Below are 23941 nucleotides of genomic sequence, written 5' to 3'. Positions count from 1 at the left end.
AACTTAGTCACCTCCCATAGGCTCCTAGTACCAATACATTAGGATTAGGACTTCAACATATGGGTTTTAGGGAAACACATTCAGTCCCTAGTACCTGGATATTAAAAATTTTTGTAAAAAAAAATTGAAAAAGGTACTTTATAAACTTTCCAAATCTGTAATCAGAAAGGATTTAACAATATATTATTTTTAAAAATTCACTCTTCCTCAAAGTCCTCAAATATTGTGAAATAAAGTCAACACCTCAGTGAAATTCTGTGGCAGACTTAATATTTTTAATGGTATAAATAGTAAGTATGTGAGAAATATCACATATCTGTATTTTCTGTAAAACAACTTAATTTTCACACCCCCAATCCTGGCTGGGTGGTAAGAAATAAAATTCAGCATTCTGAGGGCCCCCATGTTGAGCTGAAATCTGGGGTCTTTCAGAACTCCAAGGCACTCTGAGCCCTTAGGGTCAGTATCCAGATAGGGCTGAGATGGTCTCTTTTCTACCCCCAAAAGTGTCTCCGGATTACCACTCTGGGTATCCTGAAATGCACTTGAGGTCTGGGAAAATTGGTCAAGGCCAGTATCCCAGGCCCATAATCTACCCCTCTAGCAACCATTGTCCATTTCCACTGAGATTGTGCTTTCCCCTGTGTATACAGACAGGGAACAAGATCTGTAGCCTCTTCTCCCAAGACCCAGATATCTGTTCCCCTCTCCACACCAGAGGATGTTTGTGTCTTGTTTGTTAAGTTTCAGTTCTCTACATGTTTTCTCAAAAGCAAGTCAATCCTCTTCAATGGAGTTTATCGGACACTATAAGCATAGTTTCAAAATCTATGTATACATCATCTTGTTGAATGTCATCTATCTTCACTGCAACTCTGAAAATTAAGCCCTACCCCTAACTTACAGAGAAGGAAATTGATGCTCAGAGAGGTCAGGTAACTTGCCTAAAGTGAGTCAACACTATATTAGAAAACAAGAGAACACTATATTAGTCATTCTCTATCATTCTCAATCGTTTGTTTTTATACCTCAGAATAACCCTTGCCCCTTTTAAAAGATAGAAAAATTGAAACACCAAAGTTTAAGTGATTTATTCAAGGGCATAAAATCCAATATTCCTCTGGTTGAATTATTTTTTTAAAAAAAATAGGATTTAGGCTTATAAGCACATAAAATTTAAGTGAGATGTCACATAGTAGTGACTAGAGTATAAATTTAGCCAGACTTGTCAAGAGAATAGAAACTTATCAAAAGGACGAAAATGTACTACCTTTAAAAAATTATTTAGCAAGTATCTATCTAGTGTTTTCTGTGTGCAAAATTCTGCATTCAGTGCTCTGAGAAATAAAAGAACCTCTGTGCCTATTTTCCTAGAGTTTACCAGCCAGTGGAGGACTCACAGGTATACAAATAGACCAAGAAGGGCATAAAAACTGGGGAAGAGGAATACTGACGGTGCTGACGGTGGCAGATCGTAGGCTGCGCGTGGACACAGCCAACCTCGAGTTTCCAAACCAGAGCACTGGAGCGTGGGTTTTGAGGCAAACAGTGTGGGTGACCCTGCCTCCTTCCTTCTCCCAGGAGACCAGCATGCTGGAAGCTCAGCTGTTGCAGAATGTAAACCATAAGGATTGCCCAGAGTTACTGACTAAAGCCTTAAGAAAAAAAAAAATTATGAGTTGTTTTTCACTTCTTTTTCTGCCAGGATCAAGTATCAGCATTGTTATATTCAGAAACATGCCACTTTTAACATACTAAAGAAGAGCTGGCCCAACCCGGGTAAGGCATAAAACAGTTGTCAGAGGCAGGAAGTCTCCCAGACTCCAGCCTCGAGCTACAGCAGAGTAAATTTGAGACATTCAACAGATTTCTAATGCACTGAGATGCCTGAACTAGCCTTCATATTTACTAGTAAAGACACAAAGAATGTTGTTTTGACAGAGCCAAAAGGAGAATGCAGGCAGATTTTGAATACTCACACTGAGTTTTTAAAGTTACATATAAAAATTTGCAAAATCACTGCTCAGAACCTTTAAACTACTGCAAAGATATCCTCTCCCCTCTGGCTTCCTGTGCTCCTTTAGGGTACAACTAACAGTACCAGGGGCTTTGTATTACTGTAACAAATAATTATGTTCCACATGTGCCCCCACGGTTTGTGGAATTCTTTACCAAAGAGAAAAATATCAGGAGACTCCAGTTGCTCTGGTTTTAGGTTTTGACTGACTCTTACCCCAAGAGGGGCCAGCATCTCCATTTTCTTTGTCTTTGAATTTTCAGGAGACCCAGAGACTGAAATCCAATACTTTTGTCTGCATCTGCTGCTAAAAGCCTTTTTTCTCTGGCCATGCCACAGCTCCCTCGAGGCTCATTAAGCACATTTACATTTGGCTCTTAAAATCCTAAATAGCCCATTTCACGCCTAGCAATGGTGTATTGATGAAAGAAGCACTCAGCGATGGCCGGTAGGATGAGAGCGAGGACTCCTCTGACTCCAGATATCTCCCACAAAGGTTTGTACCTGCTGCACAGGGCTTAAACAAAACCACGCAGCAGCAGACTATTGTCGGAAGACGCATGCATGCAAACACCATCAGTATGCACATCAAATGCACCTGATTGTGTGCAGGAAAAAAATGGCAATGGCAAGGGTCTGAAATTCAATGGAAATGCACAGAGATGCTGAGAGAGAGATTGAGAAAGAATACAGGGAGGAGCATGAGAAGAAAGGAGAGTTTGTACTGGATTTTAGTGTAAATCTTTCCCTTGAAGTTGTATGGGGAAGTAAGGTTAAGAAGATCGATAAAAGTGTATAAATTATATTTAGTCTGGATAGTAATAACTGAGCTATACCTGGGTCATGGAAGTCTAATAAGAGCACCCAAGGGCAAAATCTCTATAATATTCAGGGGCAGACACTTGGAAAAGAAATAGGAGACCCAATGGTTAAGGTTTTCTTTTTGACTATCTCTCTTTCCACCTACACCCAACACTTTATGCATAGAATAAAGTGATACTGACAGTCCTCAGTTTACCATGTTTCAACTTAAGATTTTTCAACTCTACCATGGTACAAAAACAATACATATTCAATAGAAACTCTACTTCAAAATATGAATTTTGATCACTCTCTGACAATAATATGGTAGGATCCTGTCTTGTGATGCTGGGCCGTGGAAGTAAGCTGCTGCTCTCTGTCAGTCACTGTGTCAGCAGGAGGCGGGGTGGAATAATTCATATCCCACAATGTTCTTAAACTGTGATATAGGTCAGGATCCCGTGTTAGTCAGCTTACTGTCACTATAACAAATACCTAAGACAATGAATTTATAAAAAGAAAAGGTTTACAATTTCAGAAGTTCCAGTTTGTAGTTGATTGGCTCCATAGCTTTGGGTCTATGGTGAGACCACATATTATGGTGGAATAGGTAGTGAGTATACTTCTTACCTTGGCCTAGAAATGAAAGAGAGGAAGGGGCTGGGGTCCCACAATTCCCTTCAAAGGTATACCCCCAATGACCTGAAGACCACCCACTAGACCCCATCTCTTAAAGATTCCACTGTCTCCCAATAGCCCAAGCTGGGACCAAGCCTTTAACACATGGTGCACATTCCAGATCCAAAGTAGAGCAGTGTACTAAATGCATTTTCAACTTAAGATATTTTCAACATAGGATGCGTTTATCAGGACATACCCCTTAAGTCAAGGTGCATCTGTACTATTTCTGTGACTCATACCCTCTGGGAGGGGGGCTCACCACATACTAGAGTGTCTTTGCATTCCTTCTAGCCTCTTCAAAAGACACCCAATTCCACATTGATTTACTCAAGGATACTCAAGATACTCTTACCAAAATTAAGGGGTGAGGTAGAAAATAGGCCCTTTATCTTTCATATTGTGCTGTTCTATATTTTTTAAAAGTAAAATAATAGATGCATATAATTTAAGTTCATAGTAATTATATGGGAAGATACTTTACATATTGGTAAAGAACAATTTCTTTATATTTTTCTGTACTTTAAAAATGTATATTTTAAAATAAAATGTTTTCATGGACAGAGTATCACTCTTACTAAATGTAAGCTACTGAAAACTGTAAAGCCACCTAACCAGGGTATTTCTCATTACAAAGTAGACTTGTTTCTGTAGACAGAAGCATAAATCAACCTTTTGCCAATGGAGGCTTCCTTTGAATTCGTCAAGAGCATTTGTTTTTACAGAACCATTTCATGATATCCTCCATAAAAGTGAATAATGTAGCTTTATGTATATAAAGCTTCAATTGGTGATACTTCAGAATGAAGTTCCTGTACAGCTCAGGATTTTTTTTTGGGGGGTGGGGTGGGGAATGTCAGGGGGTAGACCCCCTGGGGTGGGAGCAGAGTGCAGCCACTTCCTATTATATCCACAGACAAGTTATTTAACCTGGGTGCCTCTGTTTTCTCACCTATAAAGTGGATACAGCATTAGCACATCTTTTATCAGGTTCGTGTGAAGATTAAATAACATAAACTATTTAGAATGCTTAAGAGCTTGCACAAATAAAAACAATCAATTTTAGTTTTTATTATTATCACAGTTATGATCCGTGTTCGGATTACTAGTATCACAGCATTTGTGAAGGGTGTGAACCAGCCTCTCTATCCTTCTACTAGCTGACAAGCCCTTGGAGGGCAAGACTTGTCCCAGTCCACGCTCCATGTCAGCTCCAGTGCTAGGATCAATGCTGGCAATGGAATGAGACATAGCCACAATTAAACATGACCTCTGAAAATCTTAATCACTCACGGCTGCTCTGGAACTAACAATCCCGGGACTTGGCAGTGGGCCTGGGAACAGAATAGGACCCAATGAAATTGTTGAGTCCGCGAATGAATCCACATAAATGCATGGCGTGTCCTAAAAGATAATATATGGAGTATATTCCTAATTTTATTTTTCTCAGCAAGGCCTTTAGGAAATTCAGGGCCCGTCAAAGCTTCAGCTAAGTGAGGAAAGGCAAAAGCGTAATTAGCAAGCCCAAACAGATGATGTTGTCGGAGGTTTCCATCTTGTTAAAAGGAAACAATTTGTACAGTCCTCACTATACACACCTCATCTATCACTCTCACAGCCCTGCCTTCCCCAGAGCTCCCAGCCCCGCTTTCCCTCCTCAGTTCTGCCTGTTGAGCCAACAGACTGTAAGTGTTTATCAACCTAGAGTGAAGCTAGACCTTTGAACTTGGCCTCCCTATGACAGCTGATTCTAGGGGACCTCTTCAATTCTTAGGCTGCCTAAATTTCTGCCTAAATTGGGATTGCCAAGGGTAGACCTAACCCTGAAGTCAGTTTGATGGAGGAGGATTGCTTTGCACACTTGCTAGAAGCTGTGTGTGTGTGTGTGTGTGCGCGCACATGCACACTAGCATGCATCAGGAAGGTTGTTAGTTGTAACACTTCTAGTGCACACTAGCATGCATCAGGAAGGTTGTTGTAACACTTCTTAAAGTATATTCTTCATAATATACTTATATATTAGAATATATATTACACATATATATTCTTCATAATATACATAATATTCAATTTTTAACTGAAAATGATGCTACTACTTAGTGTCCAGGACTCAACAAAGGAGCAGAACTGGACAGGAACCAGGCCCAGTCAGCCCCTTCCACTGAGCATAGTGCTATAGAAGGCAAACTAAGGTTAGTGCATGTTTTAGTCAGTTTTTCGCTGCTGTGACTAAAAGATCTGACCAGAACAATTTTAGGGGAGGAAAAGTTTATTTGGGGGCTCACAGTTTCAGTGGTCCAGCCCATGGACAGCAGGCTTCATTACTCAGGGCTGGAGTTGAAGCTGAACATCATGTGCCAGAAGGAATCAGGTCACATGATGATCAGGAAGCAGAGAGAGACTCTGCTCACCAGATACAAAACCCAGAGCCACACCCTAAGGCTGGACCTCCTCCAGCCAAGCCCCACCTGCCTCCAGTTACCACTTGGTTAATCTCATCAGGGATTAATTCACTGATTAGTTTAAGGCTCTCACAACCTAGTCATTTCCCTAGTTACCCTCTCACATTGTCACACATGAGGATTTGGGGGACACCTTATATACAAACCATATCAGTGCATTAGCCCTGCCTCCATTGCCATCTCCATTTTATAAAGAAGGAAACTGAAGCCCAGAGGGTGAAATAATCTCTCCAGGGACACACAAGCAGGAAGAGACAACCAGAGTTTCACCCTACCCCATGCTCTCTCTTACCTTCCACATTACAATGTACCACATCACAATGTACAACTTCTATGGAAAACACCTGAGCCTGGGTGAGATGGTATGAAACATGGCCCATGTCTTTGAAGGCATTAAAAGGCAGCCTCTGGGTTAAGATGTAAAAACAGGTGATGATCCATCACAGTTAACACTTATCCCAATATCATGCTATCCCCTTTGATCTCATTTAGTCTTTACAACATTACTATGAGGTAGGAATAATTCTATTTCCATTTTACAGGAGAAGACGTTGAGGTACAGAGAGCTTAAGTGACTTGCCCCCACACAGCTGGTAAGTCAAAAGACAAAAGGCAGGGTTTTAACTCAAGGTCACTGACTTGGGAGCCTATTCTTTACCTGTGTTAGTTTTCCAGAGTACCACCATCTAGTTGGCTTACAGCAACTAAAACTTTACTGTCTCATGGTTCTGGAGGTTAGAAGTTTGAAATCAAGATATTGGCCCTCAAAGAGTTTGGAGGACAATCTTTTCATGCTTGTCTCCTAGCTTTTGGTGACAGTAGGCAACTCTTGGTGGGTTTTGGTTTGTCAATACGTCACTTCAGCCTGGGCTTCCATCTTCATGTGGCATTCTCCAGTGTGTCTGTGTCCCAATTTCCCTCCTCTTAATAGGATACCAGTCATCTTGAATTAAGGCCCACTTTAATGACTTCATCTAAATTGATCAAAGCTGGCAAAGACCCCATTTTCATAAGGAAACATTCACAGGAGCTGGGGATTAACAACGACATCATTCTGCCTCCCATAATCCCAGTTCTGGAAACTATCCCCCAGAAACTCTCACAAAGAGATAATTTGCACTGTTTGCATATTCTTTTATGTTTCAACAAGTATGAGAGCACATCCAGAATCCATACCACCAACTGAACAACTTCAGACTGGAAAAAAAAACCATACACACACAAAACAAATAAAAGCCTAAGGATCCTCTCTGACCCAGGCCACTAGGAACCAAAATCCTAACTCTGGTAGTGATTATTTGAAAATAAGTGTCTAAAGAACTCAGTCTCCTGACCCATAGCCCAAATCTGTTTGCAGAATCCATGGCTGCTGTTCTGTCTGTCTAGACCAGATAGACAAGTGTTTGTGGTGCTTTGCACTCTCTTGGACCCCCAAGGGACACATGCATGCTCTAAGACAAGCGCTCCTAACTTACATGCTTCCCAAAATATCTCCTTTGATTGCAAAGCTGAGCTACATCAGTCTGGGTAGTTAGCTGGAAAGTTCCAAGTACCTGTGTTTTATCCTGGGTCCCAAGGGCTAAATTTTGCTCTAGAATCCTCAGCTATAAATGCTACCATAACAGCTCGTCCTGTCTTCATTCCTTTCAGTTTGACAAATCAGATATGAAAACATTTTCTAAAGATGTATGTAAAGTAAAAGACTCCAAAGAGAAAAAATGCCTAGGTCCACCCTGAGAGAACAGACCTCTTTGGCACTATGTGATCCGGAGACTGAGTAGAAGATACACTCCATAGAGGTCACATGTGACATTCCTGGGCAGGGCAGCAGAAAGCAGAAGCCCTCTCAGTGATCATCCACACAAAGCAGGGTGCAGCTTATAGCAATTTCAGTGTCCGGCTTCACAAATAATTCTCTTACCCAAGTGGCTTTTCCATCAAGAATTGAGTCTGTTGAAATAAATCAATAATGGAAAGCCCTCGTGTGGCTCACAATGGAACTCTACTTAATAGTATTCAATAGGTTCATTTACATAAAAATGTTTACTCAGTTGACTTTTTAAATAAAATACTAAAATCATAATCTCCTCTCCGCCCCCCGCTTTTTTTCCTGAATTCTGTCCACCTGGGGCCAGGACAACAGGTTTATTTATACTTAGGTACTAAACCGGAGCATGGGTTATGGGAAGGGACAGGAAGCTGGGGACAGCACAAGTCTTGATTTTCTGATATTAAATTTTTAAAAACATTTTCCACTTTGCCCCTTGGGAGTGAGCAATTCATTCCTGGGTGGCCAGGATGGGTTACAATGTTCTCCCTGCCTAAAATGCCCTCTGAGTGAGTCCTGCTCAGCTCCCTGGGCAGTCTGCAGCTCCCAAGATCTCAAACCACTCTTCCAGCACTTTTCCCTTCCCAGTGAGGTGCTCCTGGGGAACAGACCTAAGGGGAATCCCAGAACCCTTTGGGTTGGAGCAGTAACTAGGAGTAAATGAAGGAGGATGAATTGTGCCCAGAGACAGTTCCTAGATGTCCTAGAGTGAAAAGCCAATCCTGCATCAGTTCACGGTGCTGACACAAGATTAAGAATGAAGTGGCAATCCGAGGTGGAGGGCCAGATCAATGAAGAGCAATATAAAGAGACAGAGCAAGTGGAAAGTGTGGTGGTGGTGGTGGGGGGAAGCTGGGAGCTGGCCCCAGTGTCCACAACCAGCTGTGCAGGTGAAGCCTATTCTCACTGCAGCTGGGAGCGAGGGCTTCTTTGATGGATTGGGGTTGGATGGGGCTAAGAGTTTGTCTTAACTTCAAAGCACAGTGAGAGAACACTTTGCCCATTGGATCCTGTTTTCTCTGCCACTTGAAGTGAAGGAGTGCCTTTGTTCACCTCACCTTCAGGTGTTGCTGGCACCTGAACAAACAATACCTACCACAGAGTGGTGCTCCATAAATGGGGATTATTGTATACTGAACAACTTCCTAAATGCAAGTGCTCACTTCTGTCAAGATAACCTTGAGCCATGTCCAGGGTCCTCCTCTTGACTCTTTCCCCTGAATTCAGATAAGGCACCTCCCTTCTCCACAGCAGGTCTTCTCAGCTCTGGACAGCCCTAGCTGTAGAAAGAACTCAAATACACCCACACCCCTGTAACATACATGTGTCAGTCCCCACTTGGGTCCTGGAGCCACTCAAAAGAAGTCAAATAATTCTCACCTCATCCCTTTTCCACATGCCACCCCAAGGATCCAGGCTTACAAAATGCCCCTAAAGACAAGCTCTGAAACTTATCTGGTCTTACAACCTCTTTTTTTCAGAGAGGTCAATTTGGAATAATATAAACTTGGAAACCCGTGATGGCGCCCTACTCTTTACCCAGACCCCGCTTTCCCATCATGTCCCATCTCAGGTCCTCTGGCCAAGTAAATGTCTTCCAACAGCAGTACAAATGTCGTTTCCCCTGGAAAGTCTTCCCTGAACACCCCCCCAATACAATTGGTCACCCCGGTTTGTGTAGCATCACCCTACACTTCTGGTTTGTGACATGTCTCATAATTGCAATGTCAGTCATTAGTAGTGGAATAAGGTATTTGACATCTGTATCCTCTGCTAGAAGGTAAACTTCATGTTTGCCTATTCTTCTTTGTTTACCCTTCTGATGCCTGGCTCAATTTATTAGCTACTTATTTTTTTTTCAATTGATGTTTCTCCAATTTTTTTTTTCCAAGAGATGAGCATCAAGTCCATGGTTCTATAGTTTATGGCTTCTAATAAATGATATTGTTCCTGAGGCATGTATCAAACGCTCCACTTTCAGCAGAAGGAAAGGTCAAGCTGATCTCTGGGTGGTGGAATCTCCCGCAATGGGCCGTTCCAGTTATCACATCAGCATTTGCATTTTTCACCTGACCAGTTAACATAGGATGCCTTTACTTCCTAACCCCATCCCGTTGTGTTTTCTCTCCTTTTATGTTCAGTAATGTTCTCCAGCATGCATTCACGCTTCAATTATGTGAATGTCCATAAATAGCTGATGCTTTGGGGCATGCCCATTATTTCTATTTCATTGATTTATTTCCTTTGAACAAGCCAAACTTTACATCGTTCTAAATTCTAGCCCACAAAGTCCCAGTGTTTTCTATCTCGTTGGATTTAAGTTCCTAGTGGTAAAACTCCAGGTTGTTTTATCTATTACTTATAATCTGTACATAATCTGAGATCATAAATACAGTTCTCAAACATCTCCCCTGTTATTTTCCTCAGTAAATTACTGGGCACCTCGCTCATCACTGTTCTTTCTGTGCTGTACTGACTGTCTTCCGTAAGATCTAGTTTATAGATCTTTTTTTTTTTCCTCCTCCCCCTCAGATTTCTGTTTAAAGCGTTCTTAATTAGATTGGTGAGTCTTCTTGCTTTTTAACTTATTCTTTATTCTTCCCAGTGTTTTGCTGGGTATACTTTGCCTCTTGTCACTTTGCTTTCATGAACCATATTTTAAGAAAACTCAATCTTTGACTATCTCTGGAGCTAGATGACTCCTTTTCAAATTGCTCTTTCTCTTTCAGAATCCTGGATCATTATTATGAAAATAGGAAATTGAATATGGTATCTATATCTGGAATTCCTGAAATTCCTAGCTCTAATTCTCATAGGTAATAGAAAAACTTCTGTATGGAAAAGTGAAAGGATGTAGAAGTTCACCAGCGATCTGATAGTAGATTTGTTGACTCTGTCATGTTCTGCCTCACATCCTAGATGTCTGTGAAGAAAGAGTGAAAATTATGAAAATAGTAGACGTTTATCTAAGGTCTGTTATGTGCCAGATAGAGCTTTAAATACTGTCATTCATAACTTGTTCAACGCAAGTCATGGAAGATGGTGTGGCTCTTTATTAGCCCCTTTGGATCCTCTGTACAGCACATCCCACATCCATTTTGAGCCAGTATTGGCAGTGCGAAAACCTTCCCCTTACTGTTAATCCTCTCCATTAATATGTGAAGCATAGAGTGCTGTTTTTTAGAGGGTGTCCAGCTTTGCCCCCAAGGAGATAAGCCAATCTTTTCTTAGAACTTCAGGCATGGAGAGCTAATGTTTTTCTCTCTTTCCTTTTCATGTTATATTCTTCTAACTATCAATATGCTGTCTGTTTTTAATTTCCTCCTCTATCGTGCACTACAATTTTTTATGATGTCCTCCTTGGATAAAATTCCCTGCCTATCCAGAAAGTCTTCTTGAACCTTCCCAGAAGCCAGGTTTCTAAGCAGCTTTCTTCATATCATTTCATTTTACATCGAGGCAGGAGGTCAGCCTCCACTGTCAGCACAAGGATGTCCATCCCCTAAACCTGAAAAGATGCAAACAGTTGATATGAGTTATCATATTCAAGAGTGAGGTATATCATTCTTCAGTTTGACACTCTGGGAAAAGCTACATAGATGTTAAGACACATCTAAAAGACAGAAGGAGAGAAAGAGAAAAAGAAGGGATTCAAGATACCACATTTCTTCTACAAGAAAAATGTCTCAACTTAGTTCTCCTTCCAACAGTGTCATCAGTCTGAATACATGTACATTTCATTACTTCTTTCCTAAGCCACTCTTTAATTACTATTTAATTGCTAATGGTTGCCTCTTTTAAGCTTTATAATAACTTTACACACCTATATTCAAAGGTGTCCTAGAGCCCTGTTGACTTCCTCCTGCCATTCCTGTTGTCAAGGTTACTAGTTAAAGGGAGGAAGAGGCCACGTACATGCTTCCAAGAGAGGAAGTGGTGACAAGTTCCATGGGGGGCCCTGGTCTTTCCCAGTGCAGAGCAGGGCTATCTCTGTTCAATAGCCAATGCACCCTGCCAACATCTGTTATAATTCTCCTCCATGTGGGACTATACCTAGGTCCTGAATGCAGGAATGAGTATCACAGGGGAATAGGGTATCAGAAAATAGGCCATGAGTTTAAATAATTTAACTGAAAGAATAATACTATAAAATACAACATTTGTTTCAAGCATTGAAGGACCTGTTATGGCGCTTACCACATTGTAATTCCTCAATGAGTGTTTACTAAGTGAATAAATTAATAAATTGCTACTGTAGATGTTGAGGAATGTCTTTCTTCAACTTCTGGGAAAACATTGCAAACCTGATCATACAGTGGCAACATTACCCTAGGAGGGTTCAACCCGCTCTCACACTGAGTTGTTTCCAGATGTGCATTGCATTTTCAGATCTTCATCTCTGTCTGGGAAACATCTTTTCAAAACCATTAACATTTTTTCCTATTTCAACCTGTACCATCATGACTTGGCCCTGATCCACACTCTGCTCACATATGGTTATGTCATTTCCTATTCGAAATCCTTACTAATCTGCCTTACATCCCACCATTACCATCACACCAACCCCATAATGTTCAGGGTTGAGTCCAGGGCTTTAAAAAGCTCATAGAATACATTTTTGAGAGGGCTACTGGATATCTCTAAAGCCACTTTTCATACTATACTTTTTATCAATTAGTCCTTAAAGGGAGTGGGGGTGGGGGAAGCCTCTCACATTCTCTCACTTCTCTCAGTGTCTTTGCACAGGCTATTTCCTTTATTTCTTGAATAACACCCACTGGTCCTTGAAGATTCAACTCAAGCATCCTCCCACTCAGGCAGCTTTTCTAGAAAAACTCAGACTGACTTGGATTCCTCTTCTAAGGCTCCCAAAGCATTCTGCACACAAAGTGTGCTGAAATTGGCAGCTTTTTAAAATATATTTCTCATCAATTACACCAGCTGCCTGAGGGCGGGCACTGTGCCTTTATCCCTCACCATACCTCTAGTACCCATCCTTGCAGCTGGAACATAGCCGAAGTGTGTGTGTGTGTGCATGTGAGTGCATACCTGTGTGCGTCCACACACACTTATAGGGCAGAGAAAGATTCTGGAAAAGAAACATAAAAGAAAACCTAAAGAGCACCTGGCTCTGGAATCTTTGCCTCCCAGAGGTAGTTGGCAGGCAAGCAGGAAATTGCCAATGTTGGCTGAGTTCTCTCTCTAAAGACTGGAGAGAAGCCAAAGGAACAGAATATTCTAGCACTTATACATTGCATCCTAAGAAAGAAAAAAAAATCAGGCATTTTAAAAAGGCATAATCCTTGGGAGAGTAATAGGGATGGTGATGTAAGAATTAACAGTGTGCAAAATTGCATTGTTATTATGTTACTGAGTTTTTAGAGGGTATTTGGTGATACCACCTTTTGGCATTGTTTCCAGGTTTGGGAAATGAAGATCTGTAAGAAAAAATGACAATCACTGGAATCCACCTGAAGCATCATTAAAAGATAAGCAAAGCCTCCTACATCCTCCTGGCTATATCTTTTCCCAGCACCCTACAGCTTGATTTGGGGTAACAGTTCAGAAACAACCAGATCATCTGCCCTGGTCACACACCATGGCCAAGGGTGCTCCACCTGGTGCTCCACTGGTAAAGAAGACTTCTTTGTGTCACTAGCTTCCTGATCCCCTGATTCTCTGCACCTATAAAATAACATACACCCCAAGGCTTACTCCTCATGAAACCTGCTTTTTAAAGAGAAAGAGAACATTTGCTAAGCACTTTCCATGTGTCATACATACCTAACTTAGTCTCTAAATACCTACAGATATGGAAGAATATGGCTATTTTATCATAATGAAATCAAGACTCTGAATGACGAATAAACTGTTCACCATCCTAAAGTTAGTAAGTGGTAGAGCCAGGATTCAAACTCCAGACAGTTTGATTCTGTGGACCAAGCTCTTTTCCTTATGATATTCTATATGTATTCCTGATATCTCTTTTTACCCCATCAAAATCTACACTTACACACCTTGGGGCTCCAAATGTAGCTCAGTGGTAGAGCACTTGTTTAGTATGCATGAGGCCCTGGGTTCCATACCCAGCACTGGGGGAAAAAAAAAGTTTGGATACCATGCACTCCTTCCAGAAATGTACTAACAAACAGTGTACTTGGAAATTGCTCAGTATGTGTAATCAAAAGCAAAATTATATGGAAATTCAAAGTGAGGCAAAATAGAACATCTCATCCATCCACAAAACTGCCTTTGTATTTATAATTTCATCAGGAAGGGCAAACTTATAGAAAGATAATGGCACCATTTATTCTCAAAAGCAGGTTTATACCTGTGACTACATATGAGTTAAGGTTAGTTTAAACACTGTAATCTCTTTTCATGCATTTTTAAAATTTTAATTTGTGTTTAAAATATTTAGATGGCTTCTTTGTGCCCATGAATAAATAATTCTATATATGCTTTTTTTTTTGCCCACTTAGCAGAGATCTATATTTTAATTCTTTCCCATAGTATTGCTGAAATCACAGCTTTCGAAGGATCTCAGGAGAGGAAATGTGAGCTCTGCCCTCTGCACCCACTTCTCCCCTGCCCCATCTCCAGCCCTGAAAGAGGAAGGCAACTTGGCATTGTCAGCCTCCAGAAGCATCCCAAAGAATGATGTCATGTAGGGAGGAGTTGCTTTTAGGTCTCCCATCCACAATTGTCAGTTGCCATGGGTGGGGGGGATCATCATGGGGCTCCCAAAGGAGCATTACATCACCTCTTTCTCCTAGGACTGGGGTCTACACTTCCATAAAAATTCTTCCAAGCTGTGCCTGTAGGAAACGTGCGGAGGGCCAACATGACTCATTATGACTGAGTCCTCAGAATGAACATGAAAGACGAGTGAGATACAGAGAGAGGTGTTAATTTGAGGCCTGATGCTGGCATAGAATTATTGAGAAAAGCAGTCAGAGTTCAGTGTTCAAGACAGATTTATTTTTGCACAGGATTATCTTAGTTACCAACACAGATATCCTGAAGTCAGCCTTCCCTAGCCTCATTACCCCATCTAAAACACAGAGTTTTGAGAATTAACAGTAGATTGCCTTGTGCACATGTTATCTGGACTTTCCCTTTCTTTGAGGTTCTCTAAATGTCCCATCAAAATGAATCTAATAGCCATTTGTATAGACTAAAGTGTACATTCAGAAAAACTGAGTTTATCAGAAGTATTCATGAGTGTAGACCCAATTATGTTCCCAATTTTCACTTCATACACAGATTCCCTAGCACTCTAGAGATGACTTAGGGTGGGTGGGGTGCATTGTTGGAACTAGGCAAATATCCTTCCATCAGAGGTAGTGCCTTTAAAAGAAGTTTGTGGTCCAATAACAAAGCCTGAGATTCAGAAAATCAACTCTCCACTAGATACTTTTTATCAAAATAGATCTCTTTATTGAAAAATGTAAGTCTAATGATAACAAAGAACACTTTACTTAAGAAAACAATACATAATTAGAGTAGGATAGAAAGAAGTATTTTAAACACTATAATAGCATATTACTTTTCTCACTAATGTGTCACTTTGTTAAACAGAAAGCTACAGAAATTTATGTAGAGATATAAAGTGGTTTCAATAAAGGCCTGTGACAAAGAAAACAAGTTAGAAAAGGTCCTGAGGGAACATGTTCTACCCAAGGAGGAATTATAATTAAAATTGACAATAGGCTTGATGGCATTGATCTTAGGCTAATAGTGGCTGGTATTTAAATGAAATAAATATGTGAAAGCACACTGGCTTTGATGCACATATTTTTGTCTGTTATTTCTTTTTATCTTTACAGAGTTTTTCACATGCTGTATTAGGAAAACATTATTTTTCTCAATTTTACAAATATGAGTTGAAAACTTGAAGTAATATTGTTAAAATGAAAATGACTGCATGATATTATATAGATAGAGATTACAGGAGCTGGGACAAGATTCCAGCTCTCCACATCCTTATTCTCTGCCCCTTCTACCTGACCAGTTCATCCAGTTCAGCTACTAATATCTCTGAAACCACCATCAGGAATTCTGGGGAAACACATCTAAGATGAGACTGGATAGTGTTAAAGTAGTGTTTGAAAATGTGTATAGATACTTGCACATTAAAATTGCATTTGACCTGAGGCAAGCAGGGATAATTGAAAAATGGATAATAGAATCATGTTCAAAAAGATCTCCATAGGCCAGGAGGTGGACCAAGTTGAAAACATATGCCCTTTTGAAGGGGATCAGCTATCTTTGAAGAGTTTTGATTTTCCAGTTAGTGAGCCAAGGTCATAATTTTATATAAGCCTTTATTAAAAATATATATAGTAGGTTTATTCTGTGACAAGTAGGTGTTTTTGCTAGGTCAGAATTTTGATGTGACATCAGTTAGCTATTGCTGTGTAATAAGCCACCACAGTGAATTAAAACAATAAGAATTTATTACTGATCACAAGTCCATAGGTCAGCTCATTTGATCTTCTGATCTGAGACAGGTTCACTTACCGAGAGAGTCTGGTCAGCTAGTGATTTGGTTGGAGTCCTAATTCAAATGTCTGGCTTTTGGTGTACTGTTGCGAAGGGTAATTGGATCACATGTTTTTCCCTTCAGCAAGAAATTGCAGGGGACCTAGAGAGCAAGTCACCCCCACTGCATTCTATTAGCCAAAGCAAGGGTAAGACCAGCTCAGAAATAAGAGATGAGATAGTAGAATTTATGTCTCAATGGAGAAGCTGAAAAGACACCTTGCAGGGCACGAGTACAGGAAGCCATGAACCACTGGAGCATTTTCGTAACCAATCTTTCACAAATGATGGGTCAGACACCACATTGACCCTACCCTCTCAGATCTTAAGAAGTCAGTTGCTCTAACTCCCATCCGTGAATTCTGGTTCACAGGAAAAATCTAAGTGCTTTCCACATGACCAGTTCTTCAAACGTTAGAAGCCCTCTTTCATAGCTCATGTGGGTTGTCTTTTAACAACTGTTTTTTAACAGTGATTAAGTTTCTTCTACACTTCACAATGTACTGTGTAAGATGGAACTCTGCTATGCAAGAACGCTTCTCTCATATGGCTTTTGAAAGCAAAGAGGGAGAAATTATGGCAAGGATGTGTTGCAACTTGTTTCAGCTTCGAGTTATACTCTCAAAGTGACAGCTGCCTGACAGAATAGCTCTGGTGCATGCACTTGCATGACTGTGCATTTTAAAATGAAAACTATTAATGTCAAATATGGGATAAAATTGAATAAACTGGAAACTAAGCCAGGGGAAATTATTTTTAAAAGTTGACATGATGATAAAGTAATAGCAAGAAAAAAAGATTTTTGCAGGCACAAAAGCAGGCAAGGTATGTATGATATTGATCTAAGTGATTCTCTATCAACAGAATTTATGAAAAATAACTAGAAGGTAAGAGGTTTGGTGCCATTCAAATAGAGGATTAGACATGAGAATTGGAGCCAAATAGCTAAAAGTAAATAAATAAATAGGGTCATTATGGAGGAAAACTGAGTCGAATTTCAGTAAAGATTATACCACTTCATAATAGGAATTGTCAGAAATAATTCCACGTGTTTTTATCAATTGGGAAATTAATGTTACATATATGTCTATACATATAGTGAGAGATAGATAGATAGACAGATAGATAGATACTGGGGATTGAACCCCAGGGGTGCTCTACCACTAGGCTATATATTCAACCCTTCTTATTTTTTAACTTTGAGACAGAGTCTCACAAAGTCTCTGAGGCTGTCTTTGAACTTGCAATCCTCCAGCCTCAGCCTCTGAAGTTACTGGGATTACAGGCAGGCTCCACTACATAAAGCTAACACCATCCTATTTTTAAGCAATGGACAGTGATGAAATATTGAGTTTCCAGCATCACCAGAAAACAAATCACAAAAATCTTCAGTACAAAGCCCTAAGATCACCTCTAAATAAAATAAACAATAATAACAAAAAAATCTATGTTCACATAACAAGTATGGATGGTATTAAGTTTGTTTATCCAATATCAGTGGCATTATTTGGAGGAAAATCCATCCCTAAAGCCAGATTGACTATCAGATTGAGCATGAAAATATTTGAAGGATTTACAAGTGTCTGTTGCATGGAGGGAAGTGAACGGTAGCCTATTCTGGGACTCTGGTTTACAATGAGCTCTCCCTGAGAATGTCTGATTAAAAACATCATCTCCCAATTTAATCATCCCTTTTATTCATCAGCTTTTGGCTCTGAAAGACTAGCACCAGTATTTCCAAGACTCAAATTCAACTTAAAAAGGCACAGACCTGCTACCAGTGCCACCTCATCTCTGAAGGCAATTAAAAAAAAAATATTTTCAAGGCAATCTGAATAATAAAGCAGACTTAGAATAAGTGGGTGGCCTCCTGTAGTAATTACTTTAAGGAAGTTTTGGAGATAGGCTGGGCTGCTTTTCATCCAGCACACCCTAGAAGACATGTCAGGCAGCTTTTCTGATTTGAAAATTTAGATGAGGGGTCAGAAAGCAGCACCCTTAGGTCAAATCCACTCCCCAGCTTGTTTTATAAATTGAGGTTGGAACACAGCCCTGCCCGTTTGTTTGTGTATTATCTATGGCTGCTTTGCCTACAATGGCTGAGTTGAGCAGTTGAGACAGAGCCCACACAGCCCAAAAAGCCTGAAATGTGCATCATCTGGTGCTTTACAGAGAAAGTTTACCCCTCCTGATTCAGACTGTTACCCACATATTAACTTGCTGAAACCACCTCTTCTATTTTGTATTATAACTTTGTATTGTTGTGAATTGAATTATTTACTCATTTATTTTTAAATCATTTCATTGAAAAATAAAAGAAACACAAATGTATAGTGTAATGAATTTTTTTTTTTTTTGGTATGGGGGGATCAAATCCAGGGGCGCTTAACCACTAAGTCCTTCTTAGTTTTTATTTTGAGATAGGTTCTCATTAAATTGCTTAGGACCTCACTAAATTTTCAAGGCTGGCTTTGAACTTACCATCTTCCTGCCTCAGCCTCTGAGTCTCTGGGATTATAGGCAAATATCATGCACCCAGCTTGGAAAGAAATCTTATAAGATAAAAACTCTCACACCACCAGCCAGGCCAAGAAATAGAATGTTGTCTGCCACCCCAGACATCTTTCCATGTGTCTCATCTCAATCATTGAGAATCCTCCTTCTCCCCCAAAGCATAACCAGTATTGCATGTCTAGAGGTTTATCACCCAAGTGTGTACTCCTGGATGCTAATCTTACCTTAGTCATTAAAAAAAAAAACTTTTGATATGTCTTTTAAGTCACTGTTTCAGTCTGCCATGACCAAAACACCAGACAAGAACAATTCTAAGGAGAGAAAGTTTATTTTGGGTCTCATGATTTCAGAGGTGTCAGTCCAAAGATAGCCAGATCCATTCCTTGGGGCTTGAGGTGAGGCAAAACATCATGCGAAAAGAGTGTGGTGGAGGAAATGGCTCAGGATAGATCAGGAAGCAGAGAGAAAGCTCCACTCATCAAAGACAAAATATATACCTCAAAAGTATGCCCCCAAGGACCCTCCTTCTTCAGCCACACTCTACTAGTCTATAGTTCCCAGTTAATATCTATCAGGGGATTAATTCATCAATTGGGTTAAGGGTCTCATAATCCAATCATTTTACCTCTAAATCTTCTTGTATTGTCTTACACATGGGTGAAAGACCTAAGCATACTCATTTTACTTGGGACCTCATTTTGTCTGAAACTTAACCCCTGACCTACTGCAGTCCTAAAGTCAGGAAATACCACAGAAAGCTCTGCGCAATGCAGAAGGTGATTGCCTAAGATAGGCCAAGATATCGAAATATCTGAAATTCCAGATGGCCCCCACCTAGGTGTGGTGACCAATATCTAAACCAGAAGCCCTGCAGCTTGGCACGTACCCCCCTTGCGACACCCACATGGTTTAAACCGATCATTTTTAAGTACATCAACCCTTTGAACTAACCAATAATCCTTTCCAGATTCTTTCCCGCCACTTGAAACGCTAATCATGTTTTAGAGTTGTTTTATGATTTTCCTGTGGTGTGTGATGATTTGCTAAGAGAAGCTATGATGTATGTGAAGTCCCTGCCTTCCCCAAAGAGTGTATAAAACTGCTGCAAACCCGGGGCTCAGGGCCTCTCAGCATCACCAGTTGCTGTGTGTGTGGAGAACAGAGCTAGCTCCCAATAAACGCCTCTTTGCGGCTTACGTCGATCTTGACCTCTGGTGGTCTTTTGGGGGTCCTGAACTTGAGCACATCATGGGCTTTTTGGGGACACCTAATATCCAAGTCATAAATTACTTTAATCGATAGTCCCCCTAGCCCACACCCACCACTTTTTTTCCCTTATAATTTGTTGAACACTTCATGTCACTTCAGCCAGAGACTTGCCTACAGTCTAGATCTCTAGATCTTTCTCACTGGGTACTCATGGTAAATTTCAACATGTTCCTTTGTCCTAGGTATTTCCTGAAAATTGGAAACTGGATCCAAAGATCTGCTCAAACATTTTTTTGTTGTTGTTTTGTTTTTGTTTTTATGTAAGTTTCATATGAAAAGACTTCAGCAAACAAATGGAGCTAAGCATGCCATTTTCATAAATGAGAGAAAATCATGACAACCAATAAAGGGATAGGTCCGAATGGTAGTGCACTCCCATTCATCTGATACAAACAAGTACCTTTTAGAATGAATGTGTAGCTGTTTGGGACCCCACTTTACAAATGAAGAGCCCACTATTACTGAGCTGGTCAGGGAAGGAGGTGGGTCAAGCAGTGGGGCCTTCTGCCTTCCAGGCATCTGCATTCATCCCACTACTCCAGAGTCTCCCCATGTACCTGTTCCTAGTCTGACAGTTTGTTTAGCTTCTTGTGTGCAATATACATTAATTTAGCACGGCATGTTGGGTGTTGTTCCAGGCACAGAGGACACAGATAGTCATGGTTCCTACCCTCAAGTCACATAACAATGTAATGGAAATGGAAAATATCTTTTGTTCAACTAATTCCTATTTACTGATATGTTATATGTGATAAGGAAAAACAATAAACAAGATGCCTTAGGAGTGAGTCATCTGGTCACTCTGAGGGAGATAGAGGAAATTCTTGTTCTTTTAAGCTGAATGCTAAAGGATGATGTAAGAAATAGGCGAATCAGGGAGAAAAAGGTAGAAGTAGAGGCAGATTGGGCTGAGCCTTGAATCCAGGCAGAAGGAATATACTTGTGAATTCCCTGAAATGAGTAAGGGGCTCTCAAAGTCCTGAAAGAAACAGTGTTCTTCAGAGGCTGAGCACTGACTCCAAAGCTAGACCAACTCAGAATCCAGGTTCTGCCTCCTACCAACTACCCGGCCTTGGACAAGTTATGTTAGCCATGTCACAGTTTCCCCATCTACAAAAAAGGAATAAAAGCAAACACTTAGCCCATTGGGGTTGCTATAACAAAATAATTTTGACTAGATGACCTGTAAGTAAGAAATATTTATTTCTCACAGTTCTGGAGATGTGAAATCCAAGATCAAGGTAGGTTCAGTGCCCAGCAAGAGCCTCATTTCTCATTCATGGGGATGCCTTCTCCCTGTGTCCTCACATGAATAAAAGGACTAGCCAACCCTTTGTATCCCTTTCATAAGGGACTAGTGTAAATTATAAAGTCTCCATTCTCAGGACCCTATTACCTACAAAATGCCCCACCTTGTAACACCATCGCATTGGTGATTAGGTTTCCACAAATGAATTTTAGGGACACACAAACATTCAAACCATACCAACAAAAGATTATTATGGGGTTTAAAGGAGTTAAGTGATATCAAACACTTAGAACAGGACCTGTCACATATTTCGCTAAATAAAAGAATGGGAACATACTGAGCAAACAGAGGAGTTGGTCATGGCTACATTGTCAATTTTGAACTTTATCCTGAAAATCATGGGAGATCTTGAAGGTGTTAGAAGAAGAGTGAAGGATCAAAAAAAAAAAAAAAACTCAGGGAAACAAATGTCCAAGATAGCAACAATGGCAAGGTGAGTGGGAAGACATCTGATCATCCAGCAACACTAATACTTCTACCTGCTACAAACTTCTCAGGAAAAGAACCACCATCAATTAAATAAACAAATGACTGGGTTAAAATGAAAGTACTCACAAAAGCATCCTCTCTCCACAACTAATGAATCACCAGCTATGAATTTAACATTTAGAGAAAGATGATTTAGAGGCTGAACAAGCCCAATCACTGGAATGTGATATTTTTGTCCTCACAAAGCAGTTATTTGTACATGTATCCCAAGCCCAGACTAGATCATAACCTCCTTCCAGAGCAAGGATTAAGTCTTACTACTCTTCGCATCCCCTGCCCTGCATCTTTGCTCTGAGTAGGCGCTGAGGAAATTCTTGTTGCAGTGGGTTGAACAATTCTGTGGCATTTGATATCAGAACTGTCTCCATTCATGCTGCTCCAAGCAGGGAGAATAACCAACACAACGCCCAGCTGGGAAATTCAACCACAGTACAGGGATATAATCAGGCTGGAAGCCTTGGTTATTAATTCTTGAATGATTACTCCAAATAACATGAATTTCCAATGGGGCTTGAGGAGATATTAGGTTTGTCACATGCTGTCAGACCACCTCACTGACTTTACATTCTACCCACGAGATAGAGAATCAGTCTTCCATTTGATCATGCCTTTATGTCCAGCATAACTGTAAAACAAACACATTCTCAATGAGTCTAGAACCTTCTATAATTCCCCCAAAGAGTTAGTTTTAGTAACTACATTTGTTCTCAGCCACCCTAAGTCCTTAGAGGAGAGATCTATCCCTGCCATTCTGTTATCTGGTAATCTCCCAAAGAGCTGTCATAAGAGACCGTCTAGATGATCTCTCTTGTGGGCCTCAAAACACAGAGACCACTTCCTTTCCCAGGCTTTAGTCTTCCTAGGATCAAAGTTGACCTCCACCATTACTATCTGATGTATGACCTTGTCCCCAGGGGTCACCTTGCCTCTATCCACCTCAAGCTTATCATCTCTGACATACCAAGACCTATCATCTCTGACATAACAAGATCATGCAAGACCTACTCTGTAGGACTGAGGAGGAAATGTACTAAATCTCTTTGCTCAGTGCCAAACATTCAGGTAAGAATTCCATCAACGTAAACTGAAGTTACCTTCAGAATCTTTGGAGCAACAAATTCCAACCTCAGTTTTACACTGTCCCAAATTCTGAAAACAAGCAGTGTTAATTCACTTTAATTTTAAAAGTGCCACACAGCACTTTCAAGAGGAGTGGGAGGGTGCTGTGAAGTCTTTAAAAGATCTGGTGTTTGCAATTCCAAAAGAGGTCAGAATCATAGCCTAGGAGTAGATTATTTTGGTCTGGCCCTGCTGCCCCAGCCAGACACTGTAGAAATTGTCCTGTTCCTCCTGGGTCACAGCAAACTTTGAGGGAAACCCAGAAAAAGGAGGCTCTCATGAGATACACAGCATAGGCTTTATAGGAAATGCAATTCAGAAAAGGACTAGAAGCTCTGCACCAGATTTTGCTCAACAAACGCCAAACTTGGTCTTTAGCCTGGTTTCTAGCATAAATTTAATATTCTGCGCATGGAAGACAAACTTAACAAGTACATGTACTAGTGATGTAGTTCACTCCCCACTCCTAACAGTTCATATTTAAGAATAAAAGATCAATTATTACTGTGCATTGCAAAGAAATGTTAAGGCATTCAGCTTTGGGGGCCATGGGCAGCAGACAAGCCCTATAATGTACTTGTTGTATTTGTACTCATTCTTTAATAAATTCAGTCTTCCTGTTTCTTGTTCCTAAAGTACACATGTGGCCACTAACATGGCACAATTATTTCCTTTCTATTACAGGTAAATTGTCACCTTTGATGAGGCAAAGAACTCAGCCTAGAAACCCAGGATGTTTTATTTTTAATATTTTGCAGAAGCCTGCACAGATCCATTCTTAACGTTAAAACAGGCTGACCTGCTACATCAACCATCAGTGACTGTTCACATGGTCATATTGTTTTAAATCTCAAAACAGAAAGTCACCAGCCATCCTTTCTGTTAGTGCTTAGCAATCAGATGGGAGAAGA

Source organism: Callospermophilus lateralis, unplaced genomic scaffold, assembly GCF_048772815.1.
Source record: "Callospermophilus lateralis isolate mCalLat2 unplaced genomic scaffold, mCalLat2.hap1 Scaffold_63, whole genome shotgun sequence".
Taxonomy (NCBI): Eukaryota; Metazoa; Chordata; class Mammalia; order Rodentia; family Sciuridae; genus Callospermophilus; species Callospermophilus lateralis.
This window is presented reverse-complemented; position numbering follows the sequence as displayed.